General features: G+C 33.7%; 1 long non-coding RNA gene across 2 annotated transcripts; it reads right to left on the bottom strand.

Moving 5' to 3' along the window:
- Window positions 1–15,065: 15,065 nt before the first annotated feature.
- Window positions 15,066–19,227, bottom strand: LOC105323711 (uncharacterized). 2 transcript variants are annotated; one of them, XR_004603887.2, is made up of 5 exons: window positions 18,830–19,227; window positions 17,241–17,283; window positions 16,833–16,907; window positions 16,412–16,486; window positions 15,066–16,161 (listed from the first exon to the last, which is right to left on the bottom strand). It is a non-coding gene; the product is annotated as an uncharacterized lncRNA (long non-coding RNA). The 2 variants fall into 2 exon arrangements; XR_004603886.2 differs by having other exon boundaries at window positions 16,839–16,907; window positions 18,830–19,219.
- Window positions 19,228–26,229: the final 7,002 nt, after the last annotated feature.

Raw genomic sequence — 26,229 nt, forward strand, 5'->3', positions numbered from 1 at the left:
CCCCCCCAAATTGTTTATCACAAAAAAGCAAAAAAAAAAAAAATTCTCTTTTCCAATATTATTTAGTATATATGACTTTTGTCGACGGAAGTGTAAAAGGGTTGTGAAGGATTTTTTATGCCTCCGCCATAAAATGGATTGAGTATATAGTTTTACCCCGTTTCGTCATTCCGTCCTTCTGTCATTCCATCATCATATTTGATACATGGATGTCTTTAATATGAACTAGATGCTGTCATTAGACAGTAATACCCGCACCATGTGTTTGCCCCTAAATAACACTGTTTTATACCAGTTTAATTAAAAATGAAGGCTACATGCAAACTCCGGTAATACATTTAAAAATTATAATTTTCATAACTGAAGGATGAGATCCCTGCCCATATGATAATACACATCGTGACATGAGCAGCACTTTATGTGCAATTTGGGGTAGAACTGTTTGCAGTGAATTTTCAGTTAATCAATAATCTTAACATTTTATGTCATAGGAAGTATAATGGTCTTTATAATTATTACAAACAAAATTAAAAATTAAATTATGCCCCCTCCCCGTGGCGGTTGCCGGTTTTAGATTTGCTTCTGTGTGCCTACATGAACATCATCGTGTGCACAGATTTAGAGAAGGGGTGGGAGTGAGGGGTCCAGACCCCCCCTCCCCATGAAAATTACCAAAAATACACCTTGGACCCCAATGCTCTTACAGACATGTAAACGCTCTAAACCATTGCGCTGCTATGTTAGGTAACATTATTTGGGGGGTAAATATTTAATCAATAGTCAACATACTTTATTGTTTATCTCAATAGGAAGTATACATGTACATCACAATATGCAGGTGTCCTGCACCACCTTAAAGCTGTTATTTACCTAATAAAATAGTGCAAGTGGATTTGAAGAATAGGTCATAAAAATACATGCATGTTACAAATGACTGATCTTTGTCTGAAGTTACGTACACAACACAGGTTTGCATGTCTCATTAGCGGGTACTAGTTTTACCCAGCTCTTCGATTAGATGGGTTCACGTGTATACATACATGGGTGTTGCTAAAACGCGGAACGGAAAACGGAACGGAAGGAAAACGGAAAATCTTATCTAATGTTATTTACCTCATAGATTTGTTAAGTATGCTAAAACGATATACTTTATGTACCTTTTTAATTTTTTTTGAAAGATTAGCAATATTAGATTATTTATTCAAGAATATTTATTTCCTCAAAATTAACAGTACATGCGTTGACCACTATATTCTGTCCCAAAATATCCTCGATTCACTTTTTGCTGTATATTTATATATACCTCAGGGTTCAAGCGATTCTCTTTTAGAAGCATTAAACATTCTCATTATTCTTTCTTTAAAACGTCCTCTCTAGCTTATCAGCTGGTATAAATACACGGCTAAAAATAAAGAAGTCTACGGGGTTTTGCATTTTAACAGACCCAGATGATGGTGTTGAAAAATTGTGCAAGGTCTTCTGAGTGACTTCCAAATGGAGAAAAGATGTCAACATTTTCCATTATAAATCGTCCAAATGTGCTGCATGAATATTTTAGGATCGACAGACTATAGTCCCAATATATAATCGGAAAATCAAACCAGGCAACGTCTAGAGCTCTCTATTCGGATCATATGTATATAGCTGCTGGAATAAACAACTGCATGCTTTGTAATGCAAACGTAAACAAAATTGCATTGCTAAAAATACTAGTTTCACAAATTACTAGTTTCACAAATTACCGGGTAATTTAATGTCTACTGTATTTTAATTTTTTAATGTCGTCAGTCGATCCTACAGTTTTTTTCTTCCATCTCAATGATACTGTATCGTCTGTATGATAAAAGATCGTCTAGAACACCGAAAATTCAATTTTGATGTAAGTATATACATGTACATCATATTTGAAAATAATATAAAAATACTCAAAACACGCATAAAACGCTTTCACTAACTGCGTACGTTACGCTAATATGCCAGCAATACCATATAAGAGAAATAAGTAAAAAGTTATAGCTAATTTGCTCGTTTAATCATGTTAATGTTTCACAATTCGTATACATTTGATTTTTCCGTTTCGTACTCAACTAAAGCCGAATGAATACAATGCTATAATTGATAGACATTCATATGAATATTAATAAGATAGCAACATGTTGATAATCATTCATTAGATATAAATAAAAGATACAAAGTAAATCGTTTCTGGCCAGTCTATACCCTTTTTAAGCGATAAACGTGATGATATTTTCCATTCCGTTCCGTTTTCCGTTCCGCGTTCTAGCAACACCCATACATACATGTCTGCATGTGTTTTCCGTATGCAGAAAAGGATTACGGTAGTTAAGATCAGCTAAAGGAATTCATTATTGTGTTTTAATTGGATTATCATTATGATGTTGACCAATTTAGGTAAGCATAATACATGTAGTAGCAGTAGCACAATATAATAAGATGCCAGCATGGGATTCCTGCCAGCATACATACACATGTATATAAGTTCTACTTTCACTTTCTAAATGTAATCTCCCTTTGACAGCATACTGTATCATCATCTTTTAATATTTAAATAAGCTTATCATCGTTACCTATCCTATCGCATTTGTAAATGCACTGTTGAGTTGACCCCATATTGACCCTGTATAAACAATTTCTTATTAAATTTGTGTATTTCATAGGTAAGTAAGTGTAGACACTTATATTTTTTATATGAGTAATAATAGGAAGCAGTGGCGTAGCGCCCTTTACGCAAAAACGCAAATGAATACACAAAATTTTGCAAAGCATAGGTCTTATGATTTGAGTTTCCTATTGTTTGCACGTAAACAAATCGTATTGAGACTCCACTGAATTATAATCTGCATATTTAGTATTCAGTTCTCATCGTAAACCATGCAATTACTACGATTCCGGAAAATACCGTCATTCCATACTTTACTTAAGCATGGAATCATTATTTTTTTTAAAGATGTGGTCTCATAACTGCGACGGTGTGTGCATACAAATTGAAAAACGCGCGCTAGCGCGTTATGAAAGTTTGTTTGCACACACCGTTGCAGTTATGAGACAACATCTTTCAAAAAATAATGATTCAATGCTCATATTTACGTTTTTTAACATTTTTTCTCCTTCTGCAAATATGATTTATTTTTAATAATCTCGACATTATTCAATGAGTAATGCACAATTAACGGAAGAGCCATTGGAACAGCCGAATTATGCTGACAAATATAGTGCACAGTGTTTTTAATTCTAATAACACAATTTTATTTATCTGGTATTTAGTATACCAAATTTATTTTCGGTATTCTAAGGAATTAATCAATTGAATAATCAGCCCAAGTATAATATCAGGTCGTGATCCGGTTTGAAGTCGGGAGGAGAGTCGGTCATGCTCTGAAGGAAGACTGAATGTATTCATACGCACCAGATTTTGTGATTGGGTCTTCTGTGTTATGCGTAAATATCGCTCAAATCTATCAATGCATTTTAATAGGAGGAAAAAAGGTGAATGTAAATATATTAAAATTAATTGGAAGTTTGTCTGAATCATAAATTAATATGGACGAGCTATACCTTTGACTTTCATGTTATTGGCTTAAAGAATGATATTCAATAAACTTATTAAAATGAGATGAACAACTTTTAACTCCTTTCAAGTTTAAATATTCATACTAAAATCTGAAAACATATCAAGCTTTGAGTGTTTGTCCGTAATTGTATTCTGTCAGTCTATACTTACATGTAATTTAAAGTCGGCGGTCGGGTGATTAAAATTTTGACAAAGTCACAATACATTGTGATAAACTTGATCAAAAATTTGTCATTTAGGTAAGTATGTTACGGTTTGAATAATAGACCTGTTTCAAAACGCCTATTATCTTTAGTCATATGCAGTTGATTTCCGCTGGGGTATCAGTGTTTCATATATAATTGCACATTCTTTTAAAATTCGTCATTTCCCTTACACATACAGTATGTAAAATTGTACCATTTTGAGACAATATCTCATCATCAAAAGCCTGTAAATCTAAAAGCTAAAACCTAAAATCCAAGAGCATCGGGGGTCTTAAAATTTTAAAGAAAATATTCGAAGAGTACCAGGTAAATAATGTTTGTCTCGGAATTCAGCAACTTTTGTTCATATTTATTGGAATCATAATACAAGTACTTAAAACATGCCATATTTTTAAAGCTGTTTTGTCATTCAAATAACATAAAATCCAGGAGCTTCCGGGGGCTTCGCCCCCCCCCTCGGGCCCCCACCAGGGCTCTGCCCTGGACCCGCTGGAGGCCTCAAGGCGGCTCCCAGACCCCCTACTCTTTTTTGAATACAGTAAATTTAAAGGTAGCTACGCCACTGGGAAGGAAGGAGTATTTCTTTCTTAATGTATTATAATGCATCAAATACAATGTAGGTCATGACCTTATGGGACTGTTCTGACCCCACGAAACAGGAAAATACAAAATATCTTCTAAAGTCATTATGATGCATCAACTGGTGTAAAGTACATTAATGACCCCCAGGTGTTGTCTTTAACCCCCCCCCCCCCCCCCCCCCCCCCCCCCGCCTTTATGAAATAGGAAATGATATGATACACTGTATATTTTGTTAACTTCTGAGATCTGAGATCCTCATCCCTAAACCGTTTAATTTATTTTTGCTCTTTGTGTCATTGCGCGTAAAATTGTATTGTAAGATTATGCCCCCTTGGAGACACCCTGACATTTTAGAACTAGAAATAATAATGTATTTTATCTTATTCATATGTTATACAGTAGTGTTTGATCCATGTGGGTAATTCCTAGCCTAATGATGTCACTGCTTTGTTTAGGAGACTTTACAATTGCCCCAAATAGGTGAATACACATGGCAGTGATGCATATAACATTTTGTTTATAAATCTTAAAAATTGAATTAAGCAATTTCCAAAATGTTAATGTGAATCACGAGAGAAAAAGCAATCAAGAATTAATGATTTAAAATTTGCTACTGTACACATGTAAGAATGTATTAAGAAGACTGAATCTTTATAAGCAGGTTAGATTGGGGGGGGGGGGGGATGAATGTGGAGTATAAACATTTATAATTTGAATCATTTATTGTTATTAATTAATTTTAACTTGTCAATGAATACTACTTATTGATCCCAAGGTAGAAATATGACCTCTGATCGTATCTCAATAGATCATTTGTCAATTATGCAAGGTGTAATGTAATTTTTTTTAAGAATAACATTTTTTACCAGTTTATAAAAGTTTTTAGACACCCAAATTATATTTTGATTTTAATAGATTTTTCGACAAGGAAGGGGGGGGGGGAGAGAGAGAGAACAGTTTATATTTGAGTTTGTTTGGGAGTGGGGGTTCCAAGTCATATATTTGACAATTTTTTAATGTAATTTAAAATAAGACTAAGCCATACTACAGTCATGAACATGAATAGTATAGAACAAAACACAAACTAATACATGTACATGTATATATACATAGGACGTATTACAAAACAGATGATTGATCTATATCTGGGTTCTTAAATTGAATCATATATCATGTACATATTATATTATTGTTTCTTTGTTCAAGGCATTTAAGATGGTATGTAGGTCATGATCCCAAGTGCTCTTCCTGAAATTATCAAATATCATAAAAACCATTGAGATCCCCACCTTAATCCAAAGATATTATTCCTCCTTAGGTCATGCAGGCGCATCAGATCATTATGGCATGTAAGTCATGACCCTAAGGGGTCATCCTGACCCCCTTAGAATCAGAAATTGTCAATTATCTTTAAATTATTGATGTTTGATGATCCTATCTCTATTTAATCTTTATTAATTATTAAGTCTCCTGAATGAAGTTTGGAGACTTATTGTTTTTGTACGGTTCTTAATACATGTATATATTCTTCATCTTCTTTTTCTTCTTTCCCGCTCTGAACTTGTTTCTCAGAGATGGCTGAACATAATTGTACAAAACTCTAGGATATGATAGGCCTGCAAATCTAGTTGTGCACCCTGGTTTGATTTTTCTCATTTTGGGTTAGACAACCACTTTTCGGGGGAGGGGGGGGGGGGGGTGTCAAAAGGGTGTGGGGTCTAACATTGAACCTTGTAGAAAGAATCATAGACTCTATTGTAAATGGTAACTTGAAAACGGACAAAGATAATAATATAGGGTTTTCATAATCATATATTGGCTGTTACTGGCAATATATAGGGTTTATTAGATCTGACCCCTGGGGTCATCCCCACCCCCCAGGAATTTGAAATTACCATATATCTCAGAAACTGTTATAATCATGACCCCTAAACCATATATATTCATGTTTCTGATGTCAAGGGGCATCAAATGTTATGTAGGTCATGGGCCCTGTGGGTGGTCCTGACGCCCTCAAACAGCAAGTCCCTTAATATCTTCAAAACAGTTGAGATCCCCACCCTTAAACCATATATATTCTTGTACCTTGTGTCAAGGGGCATCAAACGGTATGTAGGTCATGGGCCCCGGGGGTTGTCATGACCCCCCTTGAACAGGAAGTGCACGAATATCTCGAAAACGGTTGAGATCCCCACCCCTTAACCATATATATTCTTGATCCTTAAAGGGCATCAAAAGGTATGTACCGGTAGGTAATGGGCCTCAGGGTTAAATTTAATTTTTCAAAACCGTAATGCACATCTATGGAACAGTTCCTTTCTTTTCCTATCCCAAGATATGATGTGTCTATCCATTAAATCATAAAAGGAGTTCTAGGATCTATGTTTTTTTTTAAGTGATAAACGTCAATTTTCTGCTACATTTTGACTCCCTGGATGAAATTTAAATTTTGAAAACCTTACTGCACATCTATAGAACAGTCCCTATCATATCCCAAGATATGATTGTCTATCCATTAAATCATAAGAGGTCAGCTCTTGGATCAATTAATGTTTGATTTTTTAGTGATAAACATAAATTTTTTTCTACTATTTGACTCCCAGGATGAAATTTAAATTTTTGAAACCTTATTGCACATCTATAGGACAGCCCCAATTATATCCCAAGAGATGATGTAGCTACTCCAAAAGTTGTAAGAGGAGTTCTGGGAACCATATTTTTTTGGCCAAAAAACGTCATTTTTTGTTGCCCACTGATCCCCTTAATTAAAAAAAAAATTCTGGAACCTGATCATGCCTCAATATGACACCCCCAATCATATTCTAGAAGATCATTTGGCTACTGCTTAAAAAAAAATGACGTTTTTTAAACCAGTTTTTTTGTAAAAAAACGTCATTTTTTAGCCATTAAATGACCCCCAGGACAAAATTGAAAATTCCGAAACCTTATTGCGCATCTACAGGATACCCTAAAACATATTCCAAAAGATGATTTGTCTACTTTTGAAAATGTAGGAGGAGTTCGAGGAAGAAGGTTTTTTGTGAAAAAACGTCATTTTTTACCAATTATTTGACCCCCAGGACTAACAGAGAATTTTTGAAACTTTTTTACAAAACAACATGATACCCCAAATCAAACTCCAAGAGTTCAGTTTGCTGGTTTATAAGATGTAAGAGCAGTTTGAGAAAGTAAAACGTGACAGACGGACGGACGGACGGACGGACACACATTAGGCTATTTATTGGGTTCGTCAAGTCCAAGTTCTGTTGGATATTGCTTATTGGATATGAAAAAACCGTACATACGAGAGTGTAGTTTTTGGGTTGTAACTGTTTTAATCTAATTGGGTAAATATATTTAAGTGTCCACATTTATTGAATTTATTTTTTATTTTTCTTTATTTATTCCAAATTTATGCTTGTTTTATTGTTTGTAGGTATATTGTGACAAAACTGCAAATGTTTTGTGTGAGGCAAACTATTATTTTGTGAAGTTGTTTTGCTAAGATAAAACTAGATGCTGTCATTAGACAGTAATACCCGCACCATGTGTTTGCCCCTAAATAACACTGTTTTATACCAGTTTCATTAAAAATGAAGGCTACATGCAAACTCCGGTAATACATTTAAAAATTATAATTTTCATAACTGAAGGATGAGATCCCTGCCCATATGATAATACACATCGTGACATGAGCAGCACTTTATGTGCAATTTGGGGTAGAACTGTTTGCAGTGAATTTTCAGTTAATCAATAATCTTAACATTTTATGTCATAGGAAGTATAATGGTCTATATAATTATTACAAACAAAATTAAAAATTAAATTATGCCCCCTCCCCGTGGCGGTTGCCGGTTTTAGATTTGCTTCTGTGTGCCTACATGAACATCATCGTGTGCACAGATTTAGAGAAGGGGTGGGAGTGAGGGGTCCAGACCCCCCCCCCCTCCCCATGAAAATTCGTAAATTACCAAAAATACACCTTGGACCCCAATGCTCTTACAGACATGTAAACGCTCTCACCCATTGCGCTTCAATGTTAGGTAACATTATTTGGGGGGTAAATATTTAATCAATAGTCAACATACTTTATTGTTTATCTCAATAGGAAGTATACATGTACATCACAATATGCAGTTGTCCTGCACCACCTTAAAGCTGTTATTTACCTAATAAAATAGTGCAAGCGGATTTGAAGAATAGGTCATAAAAATACATGCATGTTACAAATGACTGATCTTTGTCTGAAGTTACGTACACAACACAGGTTTGCATGTCTCATTAGCGGGTACTAGTTTTACCCAGCTCTTCGATTAGATGGGTTCACGTGTATACATACATGGGTGTTGCTAAAACGCGGAACGGAAAACGGAACGGAAGGAAAACGGAAAATCTTATCTAATGTTATTTACCTCATAGATTTGTTAAGTATGCTAAAACGATATACTTTATGTACCTTTTTAATTTTTTTTGAAAGATTAGCAATATTAGATTATTTATTCAAGAATATTTATTTCCTCAAAATTAACAGTACATGCATTGACCACTATATTCTGTCCCAAAATATCCTCGATTCACTTTTTGCTGTATATTTATATATACCTCAGGGTTCAAGCGATTCTCTTTTAGAAGCATTAAACATTCTCATTATTCTTTCTTTAAAACGTCCTCTCTAGCTTATCAGCTGGTATAAATACACGGCTAAAAATAAAGAAGTCTACGGGGTTTTGCATTTTAACAGACCCGGATGATGGTGTTGAAAAATTGTGCAAGGTCTTCTGAGTGACTTCCAAATGGAGAAAAGATGTCAACATTTTCCATTATAAATCGTCCAAATGTGCTGCATGAATATTTTGGGATCGACAGACTATAGTCCCAATATATAATCGGAAAATCAAACCAGGCAACGTCTAGAGCTCTCTATTCGGATCATATGTATATAGCTGCTGGAATAAACAACTGCATGCTTTGTAATGCAAACGTAAACAAAATTGCATTGCTAAAAATACTAGTTTCACAAATTACTAGTTTCACAAATTACCGGGTATTTTAATGTTTACTGTATTTTAATTTTTTAATGTCGTCAGTCCTACAGTTTTTTTCTTCCATCTCAATGATACTGTATCGTCTGTATGATAAAAGATCGTCTAGAACACCGAAAATTCAATTTTGATGTAAATATATACATGTACATCATATTTGAAAATAATATAAAAATACTCAAAACACGCATAAAACGCTTTCACTAACTGCGTACGTTACGCTAATATGCCAGCAATACCATATAAGAGAAATAAGTAAAAAGTTATAGCTAATTTGCTCGTTTAATCATGTTAATGTTTCACAATTCGTATACATTTGATTTTTCCGTTTCGTACTCAACTAAAGCCGAATGAATACAATCAGGAACGTATATACTAATATATAGTATATACGTCCCTGATACAATGCTATAATTGATAGACATTCATATGAATATTAATAAGATAGCAACATGTTGATAATCATTCATTAGATATAAATAAAAGATACAAAGTAAATCGTTTCTGGCCAGTCTATACCCTTTTTAAGGGATAAACGTGATGATATTTTTCATTCCGTTCCGTTTTCCGTTCCGCGTTTTAGCAACACCCATACATACATGTCTGTGTTTTCCGTATGCAGAAAAGGATTACGGTAGTTAAGATCAGCTAAAGGAATTCATTATTGTGTTTTAATTGGATTATCATTATGATGTTGACCAATTTAGGTAAGCATAATACATGTAGTAGCAGTAGCACAATATAATAAGATGCCAGCATGGGATTCCTGCCAGCATACATACACATGTATATAAGTTCTACTTTCACTTTCTAAATGTAATCTCCCTTTGACAGCATACTGTATCACCATCTTTTAATATTTAAATAAGCTTATCATCGTTACCTATCCTATCGCATTTGTAAAGTTTCTGTCATTTTAGTTGCAAAAGTTATTTTTTTCATTTGTCAGACTGCATGCACTGTTGAGTTGACCCCATATTGACCCTGTATAAACAATTTCTTATTAAATTTGTGTATTTCATATGTAAGTAAGTGTAGAAACTTATATTTTTTATATGAGTAATAATAGGAAGGAAGGAGTATTTCTTTCTTAATGTATTATAATGCATCAAATACAATTCATGTAGGTCATGACCTTATGGGACTGTTCTGACCCCACGAAACAAGAAAATACAAAATATCTTCTAAAGTCATTATGATGCATCAACTGGTGTAAAGTACATTAATGACCCCCAGGTGTTGTCTTTAACCCCCCCCCCCCCCCCCCCCCCCCCGCCTTTATGAAATAGGAAATGATATGATACACTGTATATTTTGTTAACTTCTGAGATCTGAGATCCTCATCCCTAAACCGTTTAATTTATTTTTGCTCTTTGTGTCATTGCGCGTAAAATTGTATTGTAAGATTATGCCCCCTTGGAGACACCCTGACATTTTAGAACTAGAAATAATAATGTATTTTATCTTATTCATATGTTATACAGTAGTGTTTGATCCATGTGGGTAATTCCTAGCCTAATGATGTCACTGCTTTGTTTAGAAGACTTTACAATTGCCCCAAATAGGTGAATACACATGGCAGTGATGCATATAACATTTTGTTTATAAATCTTAAAAATTGAATTAAGCAATTTCCAAAATGTTAATGTGAATCACAAGAGAAAAAGCAATCAAGAAATGATTTAAAATTTGCTACTGTACACATGTAAGAATGTATTAAGAAGACTGAATCTTTATAAGCAGGTTAGATTGGGGGGGGGATGAATGTGGAGTATAAACATTTATAATTTGAATCATTTATTGTTATTAATTAATTTTAACTTGTCAATGAATACTACTTATAGATCCCAAGGTAGAAATATGACCTCTGATCGTATCTCAATAGATCATTTGTCAATTATGCAAGGTGTAATGTAATTTTTTTTAAGAATAACATTTTTTACCAGTTTATAAAAGTTTTTAGACACCCAAATTATATTTTGATTTTAATAGATTATTCGACAAGGAAGGGGGGGAGGGGGGGGGAGAGAGAACAGTTTATATTTGAGTTTGTTTGGGAGTGGGGGTTCCAAGTCATATATTTGACAATTTTTTAATGTAATTTAAAATAAGACTAAGCCATACTACAGTCATGAACATGAATAGTATAGAACAAAACACAAACTAATACTTGTACATGTATATATACATAGGAAGTATTACAAAACAGATGATTGATCTATATCTGGGTTCTTAAATTGAATCATATATCATGTACATATTATATTATTGTTTCTTTGTTCAAGGCATTTAAGATTGTATGTAGGTCATGATCCCAAGTGCTCTTCCTGAAATTATCAAATATCATAAAAACCATTGAGATCCCCACCTTAATCCAAAGATATTATTCCTCCTTAGGTCATGCAGGCGCATCAGATCATTATGGCATGTAAGTCATGACCCTAAGGGGTCATCCTGACCCCCTTAGAATCAGAAATTGTCAATTATCTTTAAATTATTGATGTTTGATGATCCTATCTCTATTTAATCTTTATTAATTATTAAGTCTCCTGAATGAAGTTTGGAGACTTATTGTTTTTGTACGGTTCTTAATACATGTATATATTCTTCATCTTCTTTTTCTTCTTTCCCGCTCTGAACTTGTTTCTTAGAGATGGCTGAACATAATTGTACAAAACTCTAGGATATGATAGGCCTGCAAATCTAGTTGTGCACCCTTGTTTGATTTTTCTCATTTTGGGTTAGGCAACCACTTTTCGGGGGAGGGGGGGGGAGGGGGGTGTCAAAAGGGTGTGGGGTCTAACATTGAACCTTGTAGAAAGAATCATAGACTCTATTGTAAATGGTAACTTGAAAACGGACAAAGATAATAATATAGGGTTTTCATAATCATATATTGGCTGTTACTGGCAATATATAGGGTTTATTAGATCTGACCCCTGGGGTCATCCCCACCCCCCAGGAATTTGAAATTACCATATATCTCAGAAACTGTTATAATCATGACCCCTAAACCATATATATTCATGTTTCTGATGTCAAGTGGCATCAAATGTTATGTAGGTCATGGGCCCTGTGGGTGGTCCTGACGCCCTCAAACAGCAAGTCCCTTAATATCTTCAAAACAGTTGAGATCCCCACCCTTAAACCATATATATTCTTGCACCTTGTGTCAAGGGGCATCAAACGGTATGTAGGTCATGGGCCCCGGGGGTTGTCATGACCCCCCTTGAACAGGAAGTGCACAAATATCTCGAAAACGGTTGAGATCCCCACCCCTTGACCATATATATTCTTGATCCTTAAAGGGCATCAAAAGGTATGTACCGGTAGGTAATGGGCCTCAGGGTTAAATTTAATTTTTCAAAACCGTAATGCACATCTATGGAACAGTTCCTTTCATATCCCAAGATATGATGTGTCTATCCATTAAATCATAAAAGGAGTTCTAGGATCTATGGTTTTTTTTTAAGTGATAAACGTCAATTTTCTGCTACATTTTGACTCCCTGGATGAAATTTAAATTTTGAAAACCTTACTGCACATCTATAGAACAGTCCCTATCATATCCCAAGATATGATTGTCTATCCATTAAATCATAAGAGGAGCTCTTGGATCAATGTTTGATTTTTTAGTGATAAACGTCAATTTTCTGCTACTATTTGACTCCCAGGATGAAATTTAAATTTTTAAAACCTTATTGCACATCTATAGGACAGCCCCAATTATATCCCAAGAGATGATGTAGCTACTCCAAAAGTTGTAAGAGGAGTTCTGGGAACCATATTTTTTTGCCAAAAAACGTCATTTTTTGTTGCCCACTGATCCCCTTAATTAAAAAAAAAATTCTGGAACCTGATCATGCCTCAATATGACACCCCCAATCATATACTAGAAGATCATTTGGCTACTGCTTAAAAAAAATGACGTTTTTTAAACCAGTTTTTTTGTAAAAAAACGTCATTTTTTAGCCATTAAATGACCCCCAGGACAAAATTGAAAATTCCGAAACCTTATTGCGCATCTATAGGATACCCTAAAACATATTCCAAAAGATGATTTGTCTACTTTTGAAAATGTAGGAGGAGTTCGAGGAAGAAGGTTTTTTGTGAAAAAACGTCATTTTTTACCAATTATTTGACCCCCAGGACTAACAGAGAATTTTTGAAACTTTTTTACAAAACAACATGATACCCCAAATCAAACTCCAAGAGTTCAGTTTGCTGGTTTATAAGATGTAAGAGCAGTTTGAGAAAGTAAAACGTGACAGAGGGACGGACGGACGGACGGACAGACGGACGGACGGACGGACGGAACAGGGTAACAACAATATACCCGAACTTTCTTTAGAAAGTGCGGGTATAAAAATATTATTTCCTTCTACAATTTACCTTAAAGTGCTTCCTACTGAAAAGCATGTTATTCATTACAAGAAAACTAAGCAAGTCTTATGATAAAGTCCCATTCATATTTGATACAAACAAGTAGCCAACAGGTATTCTACTCCTGTCCAGCTTCTCTTGGTTACCTGTATCCTATCAATGTAAATACAACCCAACAAGAATTAGAAACCTGTCCAAATCTTCTTGATTACTTATTTTCCTTAAATGGAATGCAACCTAATAAATATTGGACACCTGTCCAAATCCTCCTGGCTATCTTTCTTTCTTAACTGGAATACGACCCAATGAAAATCGGACACCTGTCCAAATCCTCTTGGTTACCTGTCTTCCTTCAATGGAATACAACCCAATAGAAATAAGAAACCTGTACAAATCCTCCTGGCTACCTTTCTTCTCCAATTGGCATACAACCCAACAATAATTGGGCACCTGTACAAATGTTCTTGGCCACCTTTCTTCCTTAACTGGCATACAACTCAAAAAGAATCGGACACCTGTCCAAATCCTCCTGGCTATCTTTCTTCCTTTACTGGAATACAACCCAACAAAAGTCGGACACTTGTCCAAATCCTCTTGGTTACTTTTTCTTCCTTTACTGGAATACAACCCAATAAAAGTTGGACACCTGTCTAAATCTTCTTGGTTACCTTTCTTCCTTTACTAGAATACAACCCACTAAAAGTTGGACACTTGTCCAAATCCTCTTGGTTACCTTTATTCCTTTACTGGAATATAACCCAATAAAAGTTGGACACTTGTCCAAATCCTCTTGCTTACCTTTCTTCCTTTACTAGAATACAACCCAATAAAAGTTGGACACTTGTCCAAATCTTCTTGGTTACCTTTCTTCCTTTACTGGAATATAACCCACTAAAAGTTGGACACCTGTCCAAATCCTCTTGGTTACCTTCCTTCCTTAACTATAATACAACTCAACAAGAATTGGACACGGTCCAAATCCTGTAGGTAACCTATTTTTCTCTAATTGAAATACAACCCAACAAGATCTGGACACCTGGCTCTCCAAATCCTCTTTGTTACCTATCTTCCTTAACTGGTATATAACTTAACAGATATTTGGAACATCTGTCGGCATTTTTCTTCAATATCTGTTCTCCTGCATTAGAATACAACCCAATCAGTAGAGGGCATTTATATAGCCCTTGTTTTGTACTGAAGATTCCTAATTAAATACGAGGAATGTATAACCACATTGAATCACAAGAAGCAAATCTCACGAGATTTTAACATTTCGTTTTTATTTTTCAAAAAACAATTGGCATTCATAAGCATTATAAGCATTAAATAGTTCAAATATTTTTTGAACACTACATATCTGGTCTAGAAACCTTTACAAATATCAATTTATGATAGGTCAAGGTACATGTACCATCATTTTGCAACTACCTGGCTGTTATGCAAATGACAATTTAGCAATTAACAATTTTTCTAAGCATGGATCTCAAATAATTGCATCATGGCCACAGTTCAAGAAAATTCAAGCAATATAATGAAAATATTTTGTCCACAAACCTTCAATTCATCTACCACAAAGTATATGTAATTACCAAACTAAGAGGTGTCAACTGTCTTTTGTTTTTATCTTCAAAACACAGAAAGATAATAATCTAGGCTTTGATACAAAGATATATTTATGACAAAGGGCAAACGGTGTCTTAAATAAATCAAGTGCTTAGTTACAAAAATTGGCAATCAGTTCCTTTAATAAAAGAAGTTCTCATCAAATGAAGAAAATCCATGAAAATACTACAAATAATTTTATACTACCATACTGCTAAATAAATTGCAATCTTGCAATAATTTGACTTGATCAAACAAAATTCTCATCAAATGTCCAATTAAATGAAAATGTACTTTTGAATGATAACATTCTCAAACTGATTACATCCTTTCTAAAAAGATACAATGCATGTCTTTCTCACAATAAAAGAAATTACCATTGATTCAATTTCAGTGAAAAGTATGGTAAACGGTGATGAAAATGAAAATAAATTGTCTCAAAACTAAAAAAAAAAAATTCACTGTAATAAGAGCAAGGAGGAAGATGAAAACAAACATCATTACATAATTAAGTTTTGCTGTAGATTTTATATCCAAAAACTGTCAAGGTGGTTTTATTTTTTATTTTTTTTTGGGGGGGGGGGGCAGACTCCACACTTTCTTCTTTAGAGTTTCCCATAGCTTATTATATTAACTCTGCTTTCCTCTATCCACATATTGCAAGTTATTCTTCCTGGAGTGGTGTTCAAGATCAGACATTCTCTGAAATATTCCTTAACCTCCTCCAGTTCAGCCTCCGTCCATTTCATTCATGCTGCAATGAAACAAATTTGTACGTCACATAAAATATGTTAATTAAATAAAGATAGAAAATAAAATAACTCAAATCATATCTTAACAAGGGCTGAAACACACACTTGGCCTCATTTACAATTAATTACTTTGCACACAAAGTTTGACTGATAATATCCTGTTTGGATGGAGTTTGAAATTAGAAAAGTTAATTGAATTAATAGATTAACTCAAATCAGTCATGTGGTATGATATGAAGAAAAAATATTTACTAGATGAGGAGGTTTTCTTTCCTCGAAGTGATGTACCCTCTTATTCATCTTCCTGTATGTCTTCTTCTTCTATCACTACAAGAAAGTTTTATTCAATTAATTGCAACTGAAAAGTGCTTTTTTCCCAATTTATCAAGTTCCAGAAACCAAATTTTCAAACACCTTTACAACAAACGGTTTACATCTAACTGTTCATCAAAGGAATATAATTATGATGGTGTAAACAAGCAAGCAGTAAAAAAATGTTCATTACAATTTTTTTTCCTTTGTCTGCATTCACACTGAAATCTTAAGAAAATTAAATACAGGAATCCATTTCTCAAAACTTTTGAAATAGCAAATTAATGTGCTTTTCACTTGAAGATAACATGCATTAAGATGTTTCTAAGAAAAGAAAAAAAGCACAAAAAATATTACATACACTTACTTTTTTCCGTCAAGGAACATGCTCCTGGCCACCAAACACCCCCATCCAGGAGAAGAGCTACAGCATCTCCTGAAATACAAGGAAATCGATTAAAAAAAATTTCATAAGGCTTGATCATTGTGTCATGCTTTTGCTTAAATTCAAGCCAAGGTTACATTCACTATTTATTTGATGTACACCTGTCAGTGTTCTAACCATAGAAACCAAACTTCTTGTTTCTTTATGGCCATTTAATCTAGAGTTTAAAATGCAAACACACAAATACACATGAATTTACAAGTGTAAGATACCAACAATCATAGCAGCTTGGTCCTCACAACACACTACCGCCATGTTCTTTACCTTCAATTTACTACAGAAAGTAAAATATTTAATGTGGCACGTATCATTATATGCTCTTACCTTAAAATTAGCACATCTTTTGTTCTCTTGGTAGTTGATCCACCTGTGCATAATAAAAATGCAAATATATCTCTATATTTATACTTATAATGGACTTACTGATTCACGATATCCAACAAAAAAATTGGACAAGCGATTTATTAATATTATTTTACCCAACAATGTATTCATCGTCAAAAATATACAAGATGTTAGCATAGTATAAAAATTCATAATCCACATTTACGATTTCTCACTTTCATAAATAATATAGTTTTTAATATATAGCCTGGTATAGTGTTAAATCTAGGATTTGAAAAGGGCATGTTAAATAATGGTGAAAAGGGCACTTTTCTCTGCGGTAAATATTATAAAACCGTGAAAGAGGCACCTTTTTTTGCGGTAATATTATAAATCATTAATCCTTGGAAACAAGCGTATTTTAAGGAAAATTTTGCATCGTAATCAAATGTGACCTCAAGATCTGTAATGAAACAATATTATTGTACAAAAAATGATTTGCTTTTGCATTCACATATTAATTGTTAATTCAATATTTTATTTTCATTTTTTTTTCTCTCTTAAATTGATTTACATTTATTTTCATCCCTAAGAACAGTCTGACTAGTTTTAAAGTATCTGTATCCAGGAATGAATCATAGGACATGTATAATGTAGACAATATCCTCTTTTGAGAAGTAGACAGGCATAGCATGAATGTAGACTATGCCTGTCCACTTCTCAATCAAAAGAAAATAAGTAGACAACTGATAGCAAAATTATTAAACCCTTTTTACCACAGAAATTTGGATATTGAAATTGTTATTTTAGGCTTTTTAAAAATCAAGTGGCATTCAAATCTGCAAAACAATATTGCAATCTTTTATTATGAATTAATTAAGTTTCTGCATTCTTCAAGAAGTGTAGTTACGTTTTTTGGGAAACAGAGAAAATTCTGGTTAATCTGACGATAGCTTAAAAGCTTAGAAAAGAATAGGAAAACTTCACATCTAGTTTTTTATTAAAATGTTTCTTTAGTCAAATCATGGTTTTAGATGCCTCGGTGTTGAAATTTCAAATTATCTCCATAAAATATATTCTTTTGTGTTAATTCTATTTTTTAGATAACCTTACGATGTCTCAGTGTTAATCTAGCTTGTACAATTAGCCAACTAATTTCAAGGAGATAATACAGTTGTTATTTATCAAATTATTGCACCAGTAATTAGGTGTCAAATCACCCATTTAACAGGACAGCTGTGTATACCCCCTCAGCTTGGGCCTCTCTATAGTGTTTAACTGTATTGTCTATTGTCTCAGGTCACTCGTCCGTGAAGTCCAGCAAGTTCGGGTTTAACTTTGCAAAAAACAGAGGCTAGGACAATGGTGTTTTTGAATTGAATTTACTTTCAATAAAAAGGGCATCCGCTATTCAATGTATGTTAAGACGATCAAGACAGAGGAAATTCGAAATACACATAAGTCCTTTTATTACTATAATTATCCGAATGTAGTTCAAAATTGATTAATAAAGTAAAATATCCTTATGTTTGACAAAATGTATCAAAGCAAGACTTATTTTTAAAGTGTGAATAAATCAAGAAACTTACTTTTTGGATCTTGACCTCGTGCTCACTATGCCTTGCAGACGCCATTGTTGTTGTGTGTGATATCAAACGCTTGAAAGAACAAGATTAACGGAGGTTGCTTTTCGGAACTCTCGGGAGTTACTATGACCGCAGCTTAGCTAAATTTAGTGTTCCGAAAGTATGATATAGAAGCGAATACATGGTGCGTCCATAGAAGCAACTTTTTCAGACACTTTATTGGACAAGTCGCAGTGTCTAAGTTTTGTTGGGTACTAAGTTTCATGTACCCAATTAAGGCATTTTAAGTAGATTAAGCGACACTTCCTCTTGGGTATACCCAATAAGAAAAAAGTACCCAATTAGTACCAATTAAGTATAAAAAGAACCCAATACATGCACTCTCGTAAACACGGACGGACAGACAGACGGACGGACGGAACAGGGTAACAACAATATACCCGAACTTTCTTTAGAAAGTGCGGGTATAATAAAACATGTTGAGTTCGAAATTCGTTTCGGTTCGATGATTTTGACAGAGTTATGCCTCTTGAACTAAAAAATTTGGAAATCTACTTTTCGATCATTATCTCAACAACCGTTTCACATATTCAACTCAAATTTTATGTATGGATGTGTCATAGGAATTTACACTGGCACCTCTGCAAATTTATTGACAAAATTCTTGGCTATGATTGGTTTATGTCCGTCACATGAGGGGAAAATGATTCTTATACCCGGTTACCAATACACGGTCAGTGCACAGGGGCTCGTCACGAAGTTTTTTCAACCTTTTATATATACCACCTCTATACTATAAAATACACAAGGGAGGAATCAAAACTCGGAAAAATCGCTACCTCCCGATTTCGGTCGCCTCGTATTAATTCTTCTCGGACGTTAAACCCTGCACTCTAGGTATCATTAGATCGGGAAAGGACCATAGTTTTTAGGAATGCATGCAAAATTTAAACATCGGCAACAATTTTAGAAGTTTTCACGCATTTTCTTCCAGTTTACTCTCCGGTGACACTTTCTTCGATCAGATGTTGCGCTCTCATTGGTCAATTCAATGTTGCTCAAGATAACTCGTACGCGGACTTGTATTTTAGAGGGATTTTCAAACGATATTCAAACTTGCTTTGATGCAAAAAATACATAGTCACGTCCTACCGAATGTCCGATGTATGGTTAAAATATTTCTACATAAATATGAAAATTAATACATATACTCACCACGTAATAAGAACTTCTTCACTCACCATTTGAATATCCCTCTAAAATACGAGTCAACGTACGATTTATCTTGATCAACAAAATTAACCAATGAGAGCGCATGAATAAATTTGGTGCGCAACATCTGATCGAAGAAAGTGTCACCGGAGAGTAAACTGGAAGAAAATGCGTGAAAACTTCTGAAATTGTTGCCGATGTTTAAATTTTGCATGTATTCCTAAAAACTATGGTCCTTTCCCGATCTAATGATACCTAAAGTGCAGGGTTTAACATCCGAGAAGAATTAATACGAGGCGACCGAAATCGGGAGGTAGCGATTTTTCCGAGTTTTGATTCCTCCCTTGTGTATTTTATAGTATAGAGGTGGTATATATAAAAGGTTGAAAAAACTTCGTGACGAGCCCCTGTGGTCAGTGTTGATTTGTTTGTGATATATGGATGCAGTAATGTTTAAAATGTTACGACTTACGAAAATTCAGGAAAACTGGAGTCGAAATATGGGTCGAAGCGTAGACCGACATTGATTCGGTTCCGACATTTACACGTCTACCAAAATCGTGGAAAAGAAGTGGATGTGTACTATATGCCTGTCCACTTCTCCAAAGAGAATAGGTTATTTACAAGAAAATACATATAAAATTTTAATTTCGGTACGATGATGTTTGACTAAGTTATGTCACTTAAATTTAGGAACAAAAGGGAAATCCATAGTTTCCGTCCTTTAACTTTAATTTTGAAGTGACGAATATGTAAAGTTGATGTTCATGTAAGGTTAATTTATTATATAGAAAATAAAGGCCAAGTTTGAACTTGCCTCCAGTCTGATGATTTTTGACAGAGTTATGCCTCTTGAACTTGAAAATGCGCAATTTTATGGGATTTTTAATTCATTCTGCAATCAAGCATTTGTTATACTAAAGGATTAATTACCGTCTTCCTTGGAAGACGGTATAAAGAGTTGAAATAATTTACAGACTTCGGGCTGTGCACTTCCTCTCCTTTGTGATTGGTAGAAAATACATGATGTGAAAATTTACATTTATTTCATTGGTTGATATACTGTTCGGCACAAGGGAGATAATTTTCTGATGATTGATTTTACGTACGACTTAAAAATTTTCGTAGATTTCAAATCTTAAAAAGTGAGAAAACGAAAGAACAATAAAAATGGCTCTTAGTGAAATTCAGGCTTTCGTTTTTCTGTTAACTAGCTGAAAGCAATATTCTGTATCATCTCTTGAAATAATTTGTTCTTTTCTTTTTGTTTTGATTATACAAATACCAATAAAATTTGATACGGTATGGCTAATATCAGTAAACAAGTTTGTATATTAGATACGGTGAAACTAATATCAGTAAAAATGAATGATACTAAATGCAGTTGTATTAACTTTGATTTTACTACAGTGATACAACCCTTCCTAAGATCTCTCTTTACCTACTACAGTCGATTTCAAATAAATAACACGCTGTAAATAATTTTCAATTTTAAGCACGCACGCTTAAAAGGCACATGTTTTTTTTTTTAAATTTCGGCACGCTATTGCATGGAGAAGAAGGCGACATTTATATAAAAAAAATAATTAAATTGTCTTTGATATCTTATTGCTGTTAAGAGTTTGCTCTAAAGACGGTAAGTTTTTTTAAAAAAGCTAAACTTGTTGTCCATTACAATTGAATTGACCTAAAAGGGTCGGTATTGGTTTCTGTCTTTACAAAAAGCATATCTATTTCCGTTCCACTTCTTGATTTTAGGCCATACACAGTAATCTCCTTGGTTCTAGTTCTCATATGCACACGTTTAGCTTTTTTAAAAAGCTTACCGTCTTTAGAACAAACCCTAAACAGCAATTAGTTATCAAAGACAGTTTAATTCTTTTTTATATAAATGTCACCTTCCTCTATATAGCATGGCGAGTGGAACATTTTTATGTCTTGTGTCGTTTAAGCATGCGTGTCTAAAATTGAGAACTGCGTACCCGAGGTTGTAAGTTGAGATCCACTATAGGGTGAAAGAGATCTTTGGTAGGGTCGTAGACTCGTATTATTTTGATAAAATCAAAGTTATACTACTGCATTTATCTAAGGTGCAAATAACTTTACCGAGATTAGTCATACCGCATCATTTTTTTTATTTTTTGAACAAACAATGCTAAAAGAAAAACAAATAATTTCAATAGATATTATAGAATGTTACTTTTAACTAGTTGGACCTGAAAACCAAAGGCTGAATTTCATTCATAGCAATTTGTATTGCTTTTTCGTTTTCTCACTTTTTAAGATTTGAAATCTACGAAATTTGTTATGTCGTACATGAAAAAGATCATCAGAAAATTATCTCCCTTGCGCCGAACAGTATTTCAACCAATGAAAAAAAATGTAAATTTTCACATCATGTATTTTCTACCAATCACATAGGAAAGGAAGTGCACAACCCGGTGACTGTAAATTATTTCAACTCTTTATACCGTCTTCCAAGGAAGACGGTAATAATGTATAGTGATTGAAAAAAAGTTTCACAGTCGCTGTCCAAGCAGTATGAGAAATGGACGCTTTTACTTTTTACTTTATCATATTTAAATTTCATTTTTAGTTTACTTTCTAGAATACGATACGTGTACGTTATATGCGTTTATTTACAACCAGGGACAAATTAGCAATTATCGAAAGTCTCGCGTGACGCGATTTTAAAGATCGTTTTATGCAATTTTTTTCTTATTCTATTAAAACATTAACACAATATTCTTTAAAAAATAATGAATATTTTATTTTAATTCATTCCCGTATAGGATCATACATGTAAATACGATGATGTAATTCTAACATATATGCCGTGTCCACAATGACGGTAAAATCTGGTATTTATTTTCATATCTCATTCATTTTTTTACATTTAAATTCAAAATTTATGTAACAGATACGTATCGGCAAGAAGAACACATTCATTTGATTTAAAGGGGCATGGTCACGATTTGGGTCAAAAATCATTTTTCCGATTGTAATATTAACAATGCTTCAGATAGGCATTTTTAATAGGCAACTGAAATTTGAGTGTCGTTTGTTGAGTTATATGCGAGTTACAGAGCTTGAAATTCTTCGCTATGTAAACAAGGCGTTTGTTTACATTTTGAACGTTGAAGTAAAAATTTCAGTTTTAAACCTAAAACGAATGTGTAAAACGTTAGGAATTGTTTATCTTACTTAAAATAAATAGAAAGATAGTCAAGTAAGCTGGAAAAAGATTTTTTACTGGTATTTTGAACCTATGTTAACAAAAACAGGACACGAGCCTTGTTTACATGACAAAGAATTGTGAGCCCTGTATCTTGCTTATAACTCTACAAATGAATTTTATTTGATCATTAGAAATGCATTTCTAAAGTATTGTAAATAATAAAAACATGAAAATAGAATTTGACCAAAATCGTGACCATGCCCCTTTAATCAGTAGCAATGTTTTCACAAGATTTTTGGGTATTTGAACTTAGTTATTAGAATACAACAACTGACAAGTAAGTTCTTATTTTAATGTATCTCGTTGGTACAGATGCTTTACGCGATGTGACCCTTAATGTGGTAGGATAACACTAAATTTGCATATTTTTTTTTTCAAAACGTGCATGATATTTTCTGAAGTAAATGTAAACATGGCGGCAAAGAAGTTGCTAATCCCGTTAGTGTACGTACGTCCTTTTTACAACTGATTTATTGGGAGATGATACATTTAATTTCGAAAAATGTCATTCGTGTAAGAAACGCAAGTTATAAAAAAAGAAATTTAAAAAGTTGTATCGATACTGAAATGTAGCCCTACAGCTTAAACAGAACAGATTACAGAATATTGTCAGTTAAATTATTCATTAAAAAAATAGCAATGCTTGTTGTCAATTGTCTAAATCACCCATCCAAATATCTCTAACCTTCCTACTGCATTTTTGGCTTAGAATGTCACCAATGCACGCGTTCTTTGCAAAGAACGAACTGCATCTACTTTGCAATACTCCTCCCACAATTTACCATTTCCTATAGATGATCTTTCTGGAAAGGCAAACGCAAAATCTTTGTTGGGCATGATTTATTTTACGTGGCACCTGTTTCGAGTAACACAGAGTGAATGATTCTTGTCCTCAAACAAAGCGTGCTTGCACTATAATGTATAGTTACGGTTGAGTGCTCTCAGTTCAGTACATACTTTGTTATAAATGTCTTCAACTGGAAGAGCAAACGTGCATTAAAGGAAGGAAATCGAAGTAAAATACAAAATGCACAATCCTGTATAAAAATGAAAATAAAAAGGTGTTTATACAAACCGATGATTTTAAAAAAGAAAAACTATAATATGCCCACAGATGGAATCGAACCAGTACAAATAAAGTATACCATAGTCAGCGGTTTAACCTACTGGGCTATCCTCAAGCTGCTCATGCTGACGTAAATATAAACCACTATGATCGAAATCAGTAAATTTTTGTCGGGTTTTTTTTTTTTCTTTTTTTTTGCAAAATTCAACCCCGGGTCGGGGTGCCCCTAAAACATTCTATCTTAATTTATTCCTTTGAACAAAACTTCTCTAAATTTCTCAGATTTTTTTTTAGGGACAGGCCGGGCCTGAAGGATATCTAGACCCAAAGACCACGCAGAAATATACCATTTTACTGAGAAAATGCTTTTTTAGCCAGCTTTAAAGACTTATAATAAAATTACAAGAGCAGTATGATGTGTACTAAATGCAAATTAAAAAAAAATAGAAATATGTACGATAGAAAATAACCAAAAAGCTTTGATTTTCCAAAAGTGATTTTTTTCCGGGAAATCCATCTCCCCATTACATGTACATATAGGTCAATTTAATTGTTATTCGCGATAGATCCTTTGGTTCATGTATTTGAAATGTTGGTTACCTGCGGGGGCATGCGTGGCATTACGGCACATCTAGTTTTTCCAGATTTTTAATTTTTTTTTTCTGTACGATGCATTAACAAAATACCTTGATATAATCGATAATAATCAATTCAGAAACAGTGGGATTTATCACATACCCATAGATCCTTTTTAGTTTACCAGTGTACATGTATAACTATATATTGATAAGAAAGAGGTAACTAATAATGAAACATTTAGTTAAATTAACAAACTAATCAAAATTCACGCAGGCCAAAAAAGTTGCATTAACCTAACTGACATATGCCATAAGAGATTTCAATTAAACCAAAATTAAATTCAAGGCAACCTGAGTCGGAATATAATTCCTTTCCTACAAGACCCTATACTTGTATCACCGAACTCAATCCGAAATGACTAGAAAATGGAGGGGGAGTAACATACAAATGTATATGATAAGGTCAACTGATATTTATCTACTTATGGCTCTGTGTGGCTGCTATAAATAAGTAATTATATCTAGAAAATGTCGTTATCAAACATGCGATAATGCCTACACCTTAGTAGCGGCCAAGCCTGGACAGTTTTATTTTTGCTAAATAATCAGAATGCTTATTGTTATCAATAATAGAAAATTCTCGAGTCTATCGGGTTTCAAATTACAACTCTCAAAACTAATATGAACTTTGATTGATTGACTGGTCTTGAGTTAATAAAGAATTGAATTGAATGGATTTGAATTGATTATATTCACAATTTCGGTTAATAATATTTAATTTTGGTATGTTTTGTCATCGCAAACTAATAAGACAGACAACCGAGCCTCTGTGAAACCTTTAATCTGGGATTATTGGTTTTACAACACAATCTGAACATACTGGTGAGAATTAGAAGTACTAAGTTAAGAACATTGACAGTTCTTCAAACGCTCATGCAAATTGTGACTTATGTTGTAATTTTTCTAGGTTTTATAAAATAGAACTACAATACAATACAATATTTAACGCAACAGTACTTTCCAGTAAATATACATGTAGCATTCAAAAGATCCAGAATATTCAATACAAAAATTTACACATACATGTAATGTCATGTATAACAACACCTGGATAAGAAGATTTTGTTTTCTGCAAAGTCCTAAAATAATTTTATTTTGATGAAGGACATCTGGAGTTAGACAAATGTCACTCAAAATGAGGATCAGTTAGTGTCTTCTCGATAAAAAAAAGTAGCTTATTAAATCCCTTAACAGCTTTCAGAACATCTTGATGGTCGTCTTACTTGCACTTATAAGACACAGACACATT

This window comes from Magallana gigas, chromosome 3, assembly GCF_963853765.1.
Source record: "Magallana gigas chromosome 3, xbMagGiga1.1, whole genome shotgun sequence".
NCBI lineage: Eukaryota > Metazoa > Mollusca > Bivalvia > Ostreida > Ostreidae > Magallana > Magallana gigas.